The sequence below is a fragment of the Gossypium hirsutum genome, chromosome A12, assembly GCF_007990345.1.
Source record: "Gossypium hirsutum isolate 1008001.06 chromosome A12, Gossypium_hirsutum_v2.1, whole genome shotgun sequence".
NCBI lineage: Eukaryota > Viridiplantae > Streptophyta > Magnoliopsida > Malvales > Malvaceae > Gossypium > Gossypium hirsutum.
The window spans coordinates 58,776,033-58,790,687 of record NC_053435.1 but is presented as its reverse complement, the minus strand read 5'-3'; the positions used below and the strand labels follow the sequence as shown (position 1 = coordinate 58,790,687).

The following is a 14,655-nucleotide window of genomic DNA, read 5'->3' as shown; positions in this document are numbered from 1 at the left end:
AGATGATAAAAAGAAAGTAATTACTAGTACTTTTGTTTCTTTTGAGTTTGACAATCCGATCTTGCTAAAGCTATAGTACTGTTCGATAGGTACACTTGCCTTCATCGTGATAATAGTTAGTTTCAAGAATGCTTAATTATAAATTTTTAAAACCTGTCGCGAATATCAGGTATCAAGTTTTTGGCGCCGTTTTCGGGGAACTAGGATACTAGGAACATTCAATTTTTATTACTTTAGCCGTTCTACTTTTATTGCAATTTAAAATTTTATTTTCTTTTCTAATTCTTCATTTATTTTCTTCTAAAAGGTTTTTCTAGTTTATGACCAGAAGAAACCCGTCAGGACCATTATTGTTTGATAGTGAGATCGATCGCATAGTTCACAGAAACAAAAGAGAAATAAGGCGAAGCTTAAGATACACAGATGAAGATCAAGAGGACGATATTTCAACCACAACTGAGAAGATGGCCAAAAACCAAAAAAATCTGCTACCTCCTGCGATTGCTGCTAATCAGAATCCTACTCCGCGTACTATGTATGATTATGCTAAACCATCTTTAACAGGAATTGAATCGAGCATAGTTAGGTCTGCTGTTGCTGCAAATAATTTTGAACTGAAACCTAACACCATTCAAATGATCCAACAGTTTGTTCAATTTGATGGTTTGCAGGACGAGGATCCCAACACTCACTTGGAAAATTTCTTAGAGTTTTGCGACACTTTTAAAATCAATGGCGTTTCTGATTATGCCAATCGCCTTCGGTTGTTTCTCTTTTCGTTGAGGAATAAGGCTAAACAATGGTTTAACTCGTTACCACGAGGGTCAATCACTACATGGGAACAAATGACTGAAAAGTTTTTATTAAAATATTTTCCGCTGGCTAAAACAACCAAATTACGTAATGATATCTCTTCTTTTGTGCAGATGGATTTAGAAACACTCTACGATGCATGGGAGAGATACAAGTATCTGTTGAGAAGGTGCCCTCACCATAGGTTACCACTAAGGCTACAGGTTCAAACATTCCATAATGGCTTGAATCCTTCGACTCGACAGATGATTGACGCAGCCGCTGGTGGAACTATCAATAATAAGACACCTGAGGATGCTTATGAATTTATAGAAGAGATGTCACTGAATAATTATCAGTGGCAAGTCATGAGGACAAAGACAACGAATGCAGCTGAGATTTTTAACGATGATTCAGTCACCATGCTCTCCAATTAAGTAGAACTTTTGAATAAAAAATTGACGGTTTTCTTGGTTCTTCACAGGTTTACCCAGTAATACAGTGCGGAGCAAGTGGAGGTGGATCAAGCAATTCAGAATACCCACCCAATGGCCACAACATGGAGAACGAGCAGTTAAATTACATGGGTAATAATCCTCGATCTCAAAATAATCCTTATAGTAATACTTACAATGCAGGTTGGAGGAATCACCTAAATTTCTCATGGGGAGGCCAAGGGAACCAACGACCACCATCACCTCCAGGCTTCCAACAACCACCCTACCAACAAGAGAAAAAGCTGAACCTTGAGAAGATGCTAACAAAATTCATCTCAGTGTTAGAAACTCATTTTTAGAATACCGAGACAGCACTTAAAAATCAATAAGCATCGATTTAAGGGCTCAAAACTCAGATAGGTCAGCTTGCTAAATTGATATCTTAAAGACCACAAGGTAGCCTATCGAGTAACACTGAATTTAACCCAAGGGAGCAAATCAATGCAATTACCATTCAAGATGAGGATGGGTTAGTTACACCTGAACTAGAACCGAGGCAAGAAATAGTGGTAAGTAAAGGTAAGAGTGAGGTGGACCATATTGACCAGAAATTGGTAAGTAAAGAATACAAACCAAGTGCGCCATACCCAAATGTGACAAGGAAAGATCGTACAGAAGAACAATTCGATAAATTCCTTAAATTATTAAATAAGTTACATATAACTTACCGTTTATTGAGGCTCTTTCGCAGATGCCAAACGCAGTCAAATTCCTAAAAGAGCTTTTAACAAATAAGCAGAAGTTGGATGAGGCGTCACATGTGGAGCTGAATGTAGTTTGCTCTGCCATACTACAGAATAAGCTGGCTAACAAACTAAAAGATCTAGGGAGTTTTACGATCCCCTGTTTAATTGGTAGCCTAGATATTAATAATGCTTTGGCTGATTTAGGGGCTAGTATAAATGTCATGCCTTACAAAATGTTTAAACAACTAGGTATTGGGAAACCCAAACAAACTAGGATGAGTATTCAATTAGCCGATAAAACAATCAGATTTCCTAGGGAGATTATTGAAGATGTACTCGTTAAAATTGACAAATTTATATTGCCAGTTGATTTTGTTGTTCTAGACATAGAAGAGGATAGTAACGTTCCTTTAATTTTAGGGAGGCCCTTTTTAGCAACCGCTAGAACAATAATTGATGCTAGCATAGGTGATCTCACACTTCGTGTGGGAGATGAAACAATCACCCTTCAAGCTCGTAATTCGAGTAACACATCGAAAATTGAAGGTGGTTGTATAAATCATTCTACTAAAACTGACCATGTGGCGCAACCTACTTTGCAGGAAATAAGTTTGAAGAACCTACATGAGCCATGTTCAAGAAACAAAAAAGGACCTATCTATGAAGAACGAAGGCTACAAATCGAGGAACTAGATGAATGGACATAGAAATTGAGAACACCCGATAAACCGAAACCGAGCTAGGACAAGCTCAATACATCACCAAATCAACTTAGGGTTGGAGACAAAGTACTAATTGATGTAGCAGATCCTCGCATTACGAATTTTGAACCTAATGAAGAAATTCCTCTCACGGTACTCAGTATTTTCCTATATGGTACAGTCGAGATAATTCACCCCAAATTCAAAACTTTTAAGGTAAACAGTACTCGTCTTAAAACTTATATTGATAAAGTTGATAGCAGGGATGAGGAGTGTAAACTCCTCGAGCCACCATGATCACACACCAGAGAGGTAAGTCAAGCTTAGACTATAAATAAGCGCTTCTCAGAAGGTAACCCTTGCACTAACAGTAATGATTTATTTAAATTCTAGTTTTTCACATCTAACCTACTAACTGAGTCTTGAAACACAGGGTTTTCTCATCTACACGGCTAGGCACACGGGCGTGCCTTAGGCCATGCACACACCACAGAAGGACAAACGGCCGTGTGATATGGCCATGTGAAAACAGGGCAAATTTTTTCCCCAACACGGGATGTAATAAGTCGCCACGACCGTGTGATAAGGCCGTGGGTGAAACTGCCAAACCAACACGGGCGTGCGACACGCCCGTGTTTTGAAACCATGGACAAACCTATCAATTTAGCATGGGCGTTTATCACGCCAGTGCCCAGCCCCCGTGGTCGACACTGTCAAACTAACACGGGCGTGGGCTATCATACACGGGCATGGGAGAAGCGAACGAAGCAAGACATGGCTGTGTGACACGGCCGTGTACACCCACATGCCCAATGAACACGAGCGTGGGGTGAATGTCAGACGCGCCTAAATTTAAAAATTGTGAAACACATGGGCAAAAATTAGGGCACACAGGCATGCCCTAGGCCGTGTGCCCCAAAATCTATATAAACCCCTTACTATTCATCATCCCCCCCAAAAAATCTCTAACCCTAGTCGTCGCAACTCCACACGCCCTACCTGTCACGCCCGTGCGCCATTTACAACACTGTTTCCGACGACCCAAACTTCTCCCTTTTGCGTTTGTTTACTTTTTTCACTCTATTTTCTTTAAATATTTTTCCTATTTCATGATTTCTCTGATCCATTTGACTATCTTAAGTGAATATTCATAATAGAATAATAATAGTCATGCTTGTCATTAAAGAATATTGCCATTTTTTATACTACATTCATCCATTTTTCTTGTTTCCATGGATTTTATGCTTACCCACATGCACTCATGCATTAGATATTCCCGTAACATTATTCTCATAGTCCTATTTTAATAACTTAATATATTTGCTTTAGTTGTTTTAGTTTTGTTTACTTCATCTAGTATATGAGTCTCATGAAATATTCCTATTTTGTTTTGTTTTTCCATGCTATTCTTGGGACACATTGGTTGAACTTTTACTTTTCAATGCAGATATACAATGTCATCCTCACGTGGTAAGAAGACCGCTATCCCCGCCTCGAAGAAGAGGAAAGGAGCAGCGTCATCCTCAGATCCTACCGCTGAGATCTGTCACCCTTTCCTCGAGTTCCCCTTGGGACCCCAAGAGGAGCTATTTCAGACATTACGGGCCCGACCCCTAGGTGTGGGCCCCTGCATTGACTGCGCCACACTTGAACAGATTCAATTGGCTGATGCGGTTTGAGCCCTCCTGACTATTGACCCGTGGGGGCTCTTCTTTGATATCATAGAACTGACGTATCTTGAGTTCACATTGGAACTCTGCTCGGCGTTCCATCTTCAGACCGTCATGACCAGCTTCGACGATCCTGGAACGGTCCAGTTCTGCCTTGGTGGTCTAGTGCGCCAGTTAAGCATACCCAAGTTCTGGATCACACTAGGGATGTACACGGAGGAGTTCATGAACGACAATGAACTCGACACCCTCCACCGCCACATCCACTACTCTCCTTCAGAGTGCTGGAAGGATCTCGAACCTGCCTCGGCCACCTACGATCCTAGCCACTCTAAGGCATCGACTCTCCTTCCATCCTTAAGGTACCTACACGCCATCTTGGCTCACACTCTGATGGGACAACGAGAGAGCACCGGTGTCGTCACCACCTAGGACGCCTATTTCTTATGGAGCATGGCGAACGGGCACATCCTCGACCTCGCCTACTTCATCACCCTTGCCATCCACCATCAAATGGAGTGATATCGGAGGGGGGTCATCTCTATCGGGCCCTATGTGACTCAATTGGCACGACACTTCCGGCTCCTCAACACAACGGCACAATCATCCTCCCTCACTCTCATCAGCCAGATGTCCCTACAGGGCATCTCGAGCATGCTAAACATGAGGATGATCAAGAAATGACGTGGCACCTGCCTTCCTCAGTACTACATCATCCAGTCCACCAAGGAGGAGGACCTAGAGGACATTACTGATGATGTCCCTCTACGTCATGAGGACTCACCGTCTCAGCCACCAACCATCCATCGTCTAGTTCATGCGGAGGCTTCATACTCTGACATCTCTGAGTGCCTTACTCGATTTGGGCAGTAGTGTTTTCAGCGTTTTGATCACATTGATGCTACACTTCATCAGATTTGTCAGTACCTTCACATCTCATCGCCACCAGCACCTCGTGAACCATCTGGCGATGATGATGTTTAAAAAATTTTATCTTTATTTATCTTATTTAAGTACTTTTTATTTCATTTTCCTTTATTATTATTTTAATTTTAGTTTTTATAAATTTTTATTGAATAATTTATAGTTTCGGCTATTTCATTACGAGTAATTATGCTTCCTTATATTTCGTAAAAAGTTCCTAATTCTATCACAATTATAAAGAGCTCCAAAGGTCATCATCACATAGGAACTAAAAACTTCACTGGCAAAGGTTCTCCATGACTGCCATGTCCTGCTCGACCACGACCATAGCTACCACCAGATATAATATTCTTTTGGTGCAAGAATTATGGACTAATGAACCTCTACCACCATCGGAGTGTCCTCCTCCACTCTCATCATTGCCTTGGCCGATTATTCTCCAGAACTCCAAATCAAGGAGTTCATTCATCATTCAGGAAGTTTCACTTCTCTCCCTATCTTATGATTATTTATCTATATTTTTCAATATATCTATCTTTGTACATTGAGGGCAATGTACATCTTAAGTGTGGGGGGGTCTTTCATATCATCATTAGAAATTCCTAAATTTTGTCTTATTCTCATGTGAATCACTCATATCACTATTAGAATGAATTTTAATTAATTTATGATTTTTATTGATATGTCTTGAATTAAAACATAGGCATTTATGCATTGTTTGTTTAAACTTTAAGACATTAGGGAATCAAGCATGATAAGTTGATTTTTGAAGAATTATAAACTTTTAGGTTGTTTCTCTGAGTTTAGGTATTATCTTGAGTTGAAATTCACAAGTTTAAACATAAAAAAGCCATAATTTTTGTGAGATCTTGAGCCGTTAGAGCATATTTTATTTCTTTCATGCTCACTTTTATTATGAGTGCATCAGTATTGATTTGTTATTCTAGAACTTGCTTGACTATGCATGTCAAGACCACACCATTTGATTTGATATGTCAAGATGATAAAGGCACTTAGGTTTAACCCACTCACTCCAAAAAAGCCTACCTTCATAATTAACCCTTAGTGAACCCCTTTGAGCCTAACAAGCCATTAATTGATTTACCCTAATATTAACCAATAACCCATTATTGTTGAAATCCCCTAATTTGATCCCTATTTTTGTCGAGATTTGATTTGAACTAATTGCTTAGCTATGTTTTGCTCTTCTATGTATTTGACTTGTTCTTAAAAAAAATATTTCAACACATATTAGTAGTAATTTGTCATTTTTGAGCTTGAGTGTTAATTCCATATTCTGAGAAGAAGCTCACTTGTATTCAACTGATGACTGGTTATTTTTTCTAGCTAGGTAATTTTTCAATTCAATCTCGATTCTAACATTTTCATTTAGCTTGTGACCTCACCCCCTAACCAAAGCCACATTACAACCCTCTAAAAGACCTTTTTGATTGATGTATCAGCTCAATTTATAGTGGTGGAGATTTGATTTTCAAGCAAGCCTATGGCAATAGCTTTTCATATTGACTAATGAGTGCTTTAATTGATGTCCTTAAACACCTTTAGTGATTTGAGTGAATCTTTAGTGAGGATGTTAAACTCTGTGATATTTTGATCAAAGGTAATCACTTAGATAAGGGGAGACACCTATGTTTTCGTGATAAAATACTCAACTTGGAATGTTTGAAACTTGGAATGTTTTTATCAGCTCAATTTATAGTGGTGGAGATTTGATTTTCAAGCAAGCCTATGGCAATAGCTTTTCATATTGACTAATGAGTGCTTTAATTGATGTCCTTAAACACCTTTAGTGATTTGAGTGAATCTTTAGTGAGGATGTTAAACTCTGTGATATTTTGATCAAAGGTAATCACTTAGATAAGGGGAGACACCTATGTTTTCGTGATAAAATACTCAACTTGGAATGTTTGAAACTTTGATTTACTTTTAGTTGAATTTTCAATGTATGAATACTTATGGATTATTTTGATAAATTATTGATAGGGATTATAAATTGAGAAGAATTTATTTTGATTGTGAGTTGAGGATTTTTCTTGAGGACAAGCAAATGCTTAAGTGTGGGGGTATTTGATAAACCGTAATTTATACATGTTTTTATCCCATGGTTAGCACATTTATGGATGGTTTCTCTTTAGATTTGGTGAATTCAAAGCTCCTAATTCTTTAATTTCATGTTTTATACTTAGGTGAGCATAGGAGAATAAAAAGAACAAGAAACGGGCCGAAAACGGAGAAAATGGACCCACATGGGAAATCAACACGGCCTGGACTTCCTCACACAGGCGTGTCACACCCCTGTGTCCTCTTGGCAGGATCAAAGCATGACTTACACGGGTAGACTACACGCTCGTGCCTATTCAACAGCCTTGACCATGGGCTAGAGTAATCGCACACGGGCGTGTCCCTGCCGAGCCCAAGTATAACCCTATTCGAAAAAGGCCAATTTTGAGGGCTCTTAGGCATTCTAAAGCCTATTTGAACACCTGAGGAGGCACTTAGGAAGGGGGACGTAGAGTAGGAGGCAAGGAATTACTCAAGGGAAGCCGATTGGTCCATCTCAGAAGCCGGATTCATCATCAAGACTGAAGATCTCCCTTCAATTTCCATTCAGGGGTTTTGGGTTTTCTTTCTGTTTTGTATTCATTATTCTTCTGAGATGTTTTATTCTATAATTATGAAATAAGCCTCCTAAATACCTAAGGAGAATGAAACCTAAGATGGATCTTGTTATTATTATCTAAATTGTATGATAAATATTTGACTTATTCTTAATTATGTGTTCTTAATTCTTGTTTTAATATTCCAGGATATTGATTCAAGTTAATGCTCTTATTCAGAGGAGGAATAGACCCTATCTAAGAGTAAATTTGTCATAATTAAGTGGGTTTGATTGCACGCCTAGAGATAGGGTGATAAGATTTTTCTAGATTAGGGTGAAACCTAATAAGGGGATCCATAGATTGAGTTAATGCAACCCTAAGTGTTAATTAGAAAGAGATTTCAATTAATAAACCTAGGGTTAGACGTTATTAGCCTCGAGAGAGATAATAATATAACTTAGGGATTTCTACGGATCAAGTCAAATAAATAAATCGTCTGATTCAGAGTCAAATAACAAGTGAAGTCTAGGTGGATTTTTCCTTAGGTATTGTCTTAATCAATCAAATTTTCCCAAAAGCTTTTCCCTAATTTCTCTCTGTGCACACTTAGTTTAGTAAATTTAGATAAACAAATCCCTTAATTTTTAGGCTAGATAATAAAAGGAAAGTAATTACTAGTGCTCTTGGTTCCTTTGGGTTTAACAATCCGGTCTTGCTAAAGCTATACTACTGTTCGATAGGTACACTTGCCTTCATTGTGATAATAGTTAGTTTCAAGAATGCTTAATTATAAAATTTTAAAACTTGTCGTGAATATCACGTATCACCACGTGTCACACACGACCAAGACACATGCCCTTGTCACACATGGGTAAATTTTCGTACATAAACCCTACTTTAAAATAAAGGTGGAAATAGATAAATCAAGCTACAAGGACTTTAAAAATGTAAAGAACATTAAAAACGGGGCTTGGGAGCACTTACAATCAAGCTTGAAAGTTGAACAAAACCCTATCCATGGTGTCTTAAGAATTTCAGCCAAGCGTGGAGAGGATGAGCACATTTTTGCTTTCATTTTCCCTTTTTATTTTTTTAATTACCAAATGACCAAAATGCCCTTAGGGTCTTTCTTTTAAATTTTTCCTATGCATGCCCATTTTTGTCCAAAATTTTAGAAATTGGTCAAATTGCTAATTAGGACCTTCTAATTTATAATCTAAGGCAATTTCATGCTAAAAGCTTCTAGAACACAAGTTTTGCATTTTATCTAATTTGGTCCCTGAAGTTCAATTAGGCATTTTATGCTTAGAATTTCTTCATGAAACTTTCACACAAACATGCATACATATCATGGACCTCATAGTAATCATAAAATCATTATTTCGATCTTAGGTTTATGGTCTCAAAACCATTGTTCTGACTAGGCCTTAATTCGGGATGTTACAACTCTCCCCTATTTAGGGATTTTTGTCCCCGAAAATCTTACCAGTAAAAAGGTTTGGGTATTGTTTTCTCATAGCCTTCTCTGGCTCCCATGTAGCTTCTTCAACCCCATGTCTTTGCCATAGAGATTTCACAAGGGCAATACTTTTGTTTCTCAATTGCTTGACTTCTCAAGCCAAGATCTTAACCGGTTCTTTACCATAAGTCATATCCGGTCGAATTTTGACCTCTTTCGGAGCAATTACATGAGAAGGATCGGATCTATATCTACACAATATAGACACATGAAATACATCGTGAACCCTTTCCAACTCAGGCGGCAAAGCCAACCGATATGCTACCGGTCCTATCCTTTAGGTAATCTCATACGGTCCTAAAAAACGAGGACTCAACTTGCCCTTTTTGCCAAATCTCAAAACCTTTTTCAATGGAAACACTTTCAAGAATACTTTATCCCTGACTCGATACTCAATTTCTTTTATTTTCAAACTCGCATACGACTTTTACCTATCCGATGCCGCTTTCAAACAATCACGAATTACCTTCACATTTTCTTTGGTTTCTTTAACCAAATCATCTCCATGAATCTTATTCTCCTTAAGTTCAGTCCAATACAAAGGTGTACGACATTTACTTCCATACAATCCCTCATAAGGTGCCATCTTCAAGCTCGATTGATAACTATTGCTGTAAGCAAATTCGACCAAGTGTAGAAAATTTTCCCAACTACCTTGGAACTCAAGAACACAACATCTGAGCATATCTTCAAGTGTTTGAATTACTCTATCGAATTTCCCATCGGTCTGTGGGTGAAAAGCAGTACTAAAGTTTAGTTTCGTGCCCAAAACCTCTTTAACTTTTTCCAAAATCGTGATGTGAACCTCGGATCTCTATTAGAAATAATTAACAAAGGTACTCCATGAAGTCTTACAATTTCAGAAGCATACAATTCAGCCAGCTTATGAAGTGAATAATCTATGCGTACCGGTATAAGATGAGCCAATTTAGTCAACTTGTCAACTACCACCCAAACGACATCTTTCTTTCTTGGTGTCAATGGCAAACCTATCACAAAATCCATAGTAATTCGGTTACATTTCCATTCAAGAACCAAAATAAGCTGAAGTAAACCTGAAGGTACCTAGTGTTCGGCTTTTACTTGCTAAAAAATCATACACCTCGATACAAACTCAGATATATCTCTTTTCATACCGTTCCACCAATACATTTTCTTTAAATCATTGTACATTTTCGTGCTACCCGGGTGAACTGACATACACCCGTTATGAGCCTCATGCAAAATACTCGGAATCAACTCGGTATTCTTTGGTACAAAAATTCTACCACGGAATCTCAAACAACCATCGGAGTCTCTCTGAAATTCTGGTTCACTGTTTGACTCGCATTGAGCTTTCTTTGCTTGTAACTCTTTATCAGTTTTCTGAGCATCACAAATCTGTTGTAGAAAAGTCGGTTTGGCTCTCAACTCTACTAGAATTACACCATCATTGAATGAGGTCAATCGTGTGTTCACCTCAAGGCAAATAAAGACTTTCTACTAAGGGCATCGGTGACCACATTTGCCTTACTAGAGTGATAATCGATCACAAGCTCATAGTCTTTTAACAATTCAAACCATATCCGTTGCCTCAGATTCAAGTCCTTTTGGGTCATTAGATACATAAGACTTTTATCGTCTGTATAGATATGGCATTTCTCCCCAAATAGGTAATGTCGCCAAATCTTCAAAGGAAATACAATGGTGGCCAATTCTAGGTCATGCGTCGGATAGTTTTTCTTATGGGGCTTCAGTTGCCTTGAAGTATAAGCTACTACCTTGCCTTCTTGCATAAACACAAAACCTAGTCCACTCAAGGACGCATCATTATAAATCACAAATTCCTTCCCGGATTCTAGATGAACTAACATTGGTGCCTCGGTCAATAACATTTTCAACTTCTCAAAACTCTGCTGACATTTTTCTGACCATTCAAACTTCACATCTTTTTGAAGTAATCTCGTCATAGGAGTGGCTATCATAGAGAATCCTTTCACAAACCATCTGTAATAACCAGCCAAACCCAAAAAGCTCCTAACTTTAGTCACATTTCTTGGCGGTTTCCATTCGACAATAGCAGAAATCTTAGTGGGATCAACTCGTATACCATCTTCTAAAATAATATGGCCTAAGAATCTGACCTTTCAAAGCCAAAACTCACTTTTATTAAACTTAGCATACAACTATTTATCCCTTAAGGTTTACAAAACAGTTCTCAAGTGCTCAGCATGCTCTGACTCATCTCTAGAATAAATCAAGATATCATCAATGAATACTACAAAAAACTTGTCCAAATATGGCCAAAAGATTCGGTTCATTAAATCCATAAACATAGCAGGAGTGTTCGTTAATCCAAATGGCATAACAAGAACCTCGTAATGGCCATACCTCATTCTAAAGGCAGTTTTAGGCACATCCAACTCCTTAACTCTTAATTGATAGTAGCCAGATCTTAAATCTATCTTAGAGAACCATGTCGCTCCTTTCAAATGATCGAACAAGTCATCAATCCTTGGGAAAGGATACTTATTTTTAATTTTCATCTTATTGAGTTGTCGGTAGTCGATGCATAATCTCATGGAACCATCCTTCTTTTTCACAAATAGTACGGGAGCGCCCCACGGTGAAAATATTGGTCTCGCAAAACCTTTATCGATCAATTCTTGTAACTGTGACTTAAATTCTTTCAGCTCAGTCAGAGCCATCCTGTACGAAGCAATAGAAATAAGTACTTTCCCTGGCATTAAATCGATACCAAATTCGAATTCTCTAATTGGAGGCAAACCTGGCAATTCCTCCGGAAATACATCCGCATACTCACAGACAACTGGTACTGATTCAATTTTCAATTTGGATTCCTTTGTATTCAATATGTATGCCAAATAAGCTTTGTACCCTTTTCTCATGCGTTTTTTAGCAGACATCGAAGAAATTACAATTGGTGACGACTCGTCTATTTCAACCTAGAGAATTTCACCATTATCACACTTCAATTCATTAACTTTTTGTTTACAATTCACTATAGCATCATGAAACGTCAATCAATCCATACCCAATATGACATCAAATTCATCAAATGGCAATAACATCAAGTCGACCGGAAAGCAATGACCTCTAATCATCAAAGGGCATCTCCTACATGCTTTCCTAATGGATTTGACACCTTAATCATAAATTCGGTAGACTCAACAGGTATATTCATACTAGATACCAATTTCATAAACACATACGAATGAGTAGAGCCAGGGTCTATCAAAACAATAACATTAGTATCATAGAGAGAAAAATTACCAGTGATCACATCAAGGAAAGTAGCATCTTCACGTGCGCCTATAGCATAGGCTTTAGCCGGAGCTCTAGCTTTAGACCTCACTGTTGTATCTCATGTCACATTCTTATACCAGACCCATTCTCGGCATTTCTTGAGGGTCTTCCCTTAGAAGCTGTGCCACTCAGCCTTGAATTCTAAAATCTTTCTTTCTCTACCATCTCGAGGCAGTCTTTAATATAGTGGTCTTGAGAACCACACTTGAAACAAGATCCCTCACTCACCCTACAGGTGCCGAAATGACATCTACCATGTTTCTGGCACTAGGGTTTGGAAGGTTTAGCGTTACCCACACTTGCCACGGATATTTCCTGAGATCTGAAACCCAAATTCTACTTTTTACGATTCCTGTATGAATGTCCAGCTGACACATGTGAACAAGAGTACATCTCTCTAGATTTCTTAGATTGAGATGGCAATGACTTACTCATATGCCTCTTTCTTATATCTCTTGCCTCAGACTCGGCTTTCCTTTTTTTTTTGATCAATTCCTCAGCTTTACAAGCCCATTCGACGAGTACTACAAATTTGTTCAACTTAAGAATGCCCACTAACGTCTTAATATCCTCATTAAGTTCATCTTCAAATCTTCTACACATTTTAGCTTCAGAGGATACACACTACTGAGCGTATTTACTGTGTCTGGAAAATTCTTTCTTGTACCCATTAACTGTCATACGACCCTGTTTCAAATCCAGAAATTCCTTGTGCTTCTGATCAATAAACCGCTCAATAATGTACTTATTTCGAAATTCCTTTTAAAAGAATTCCCAAGTAACCCTCTCTAGAGGTACCATAGATATCAGCGTTCTCTACCAGTGATGTGTCACACCTCTCAATAAGGATATGGCACATTTTAAGCATTCCTCGGGTGTGCAGGATAATTCATCAAATACCCGTATCGAATTCCCTAACCAGAACTCTACTTTTTTAGGGCCATCATTGGCATTTGCCTTAAATTCCTAAGCACCATGCTTTCGAATTTTATCAACTGGTGTTCTGGAGAATCTCATAAAATGTGTACCTTGAGGCATCATGGGTGCAGGTTGAGGATTTGGGGGAGGTGGGGGAGGTTGAGTGTTCGGGTTCGTTCGAACGAACTCCGTATACCATGCATTCATCATGTGGAGAAAGGCTTCTCTGCGTTTTCCTCTACTAACAGTCTCAGGTCTACATCGAATGGCACTGCTCCTTCAGTGGGGGTAGGTGCATTACTTTATACATCATCCGCCACTGCTTTGTCGGGATCCATTTGCTATATGAAAACACATTTTAAAATCATCAGGAGTCATCACACTTTCATAATATATGTATGGCGTGTATAACTAGACTCAAATACATGCTATGCAGTCCAAGAATTAACTAAATCGTAGCTCTGATACAACTAAATGTAACACCCTTTACCCTTGTCTGACGCCGAGAAAGGGTACGAGGCATTACCGAACTTAAGCATACACATACATGAAAAATCAGGCCATAAAATTTCAACCAATTTCAAAAAAATTCAAACACAAGCATATTGTCCCTCATATGAGCCTATGAGGCCCAAAACATACATTAGGGGTCGCCAGGGACTAAATTGAGAACTTTAGAAAAGTTTAGGAAAATTTCTTAAATACAAAGCCACACGCCTGTCAGCTCTCGACATGCCCGTGTCCTCCAGCAGTGTAACTCTCTAACTATGACGTCAGCACCAATTTAGGGTCAAACAGTCGTATCTGTAACACCCCTAACCCATAACCGTCACCAGAATAGGTTAAGAGGCATTACCAGACTTGTAACTCAATTTAGAACAATCATATATCCAATTTCATCTCATTTCAATAAAAATTATTCATTCACATTCAATAAGTACTTGAAGCAAACATACAAAGCTTTAGTCATACATTTGTGACTAAATTGTAACCTATTAAAAATTTCAGAAACTTATAAAAT

At 38.4% G+C, this 14,655-nt stretch overlaps 1 non-coding gene across 1 annotated transcript; it reads right to left on the bottom strand.

Annotated features, from left to right (window-relative positions):
- Window positions 1–893: 893 nt before the first annotated feature.
- On the bottom strand, window positions 894–1,000 carry LOC121211946 (small nucleolar RNA R71). Its single transcript, XR_005907162.1, has one exon. It is a non-coding gene; the product is annotated as a small nucleolar RNA R71 (small nucleolar RNA).
- Between the last annotated feature and the right edge of the window lie 13,655 nt (window positions 1,001–14,655).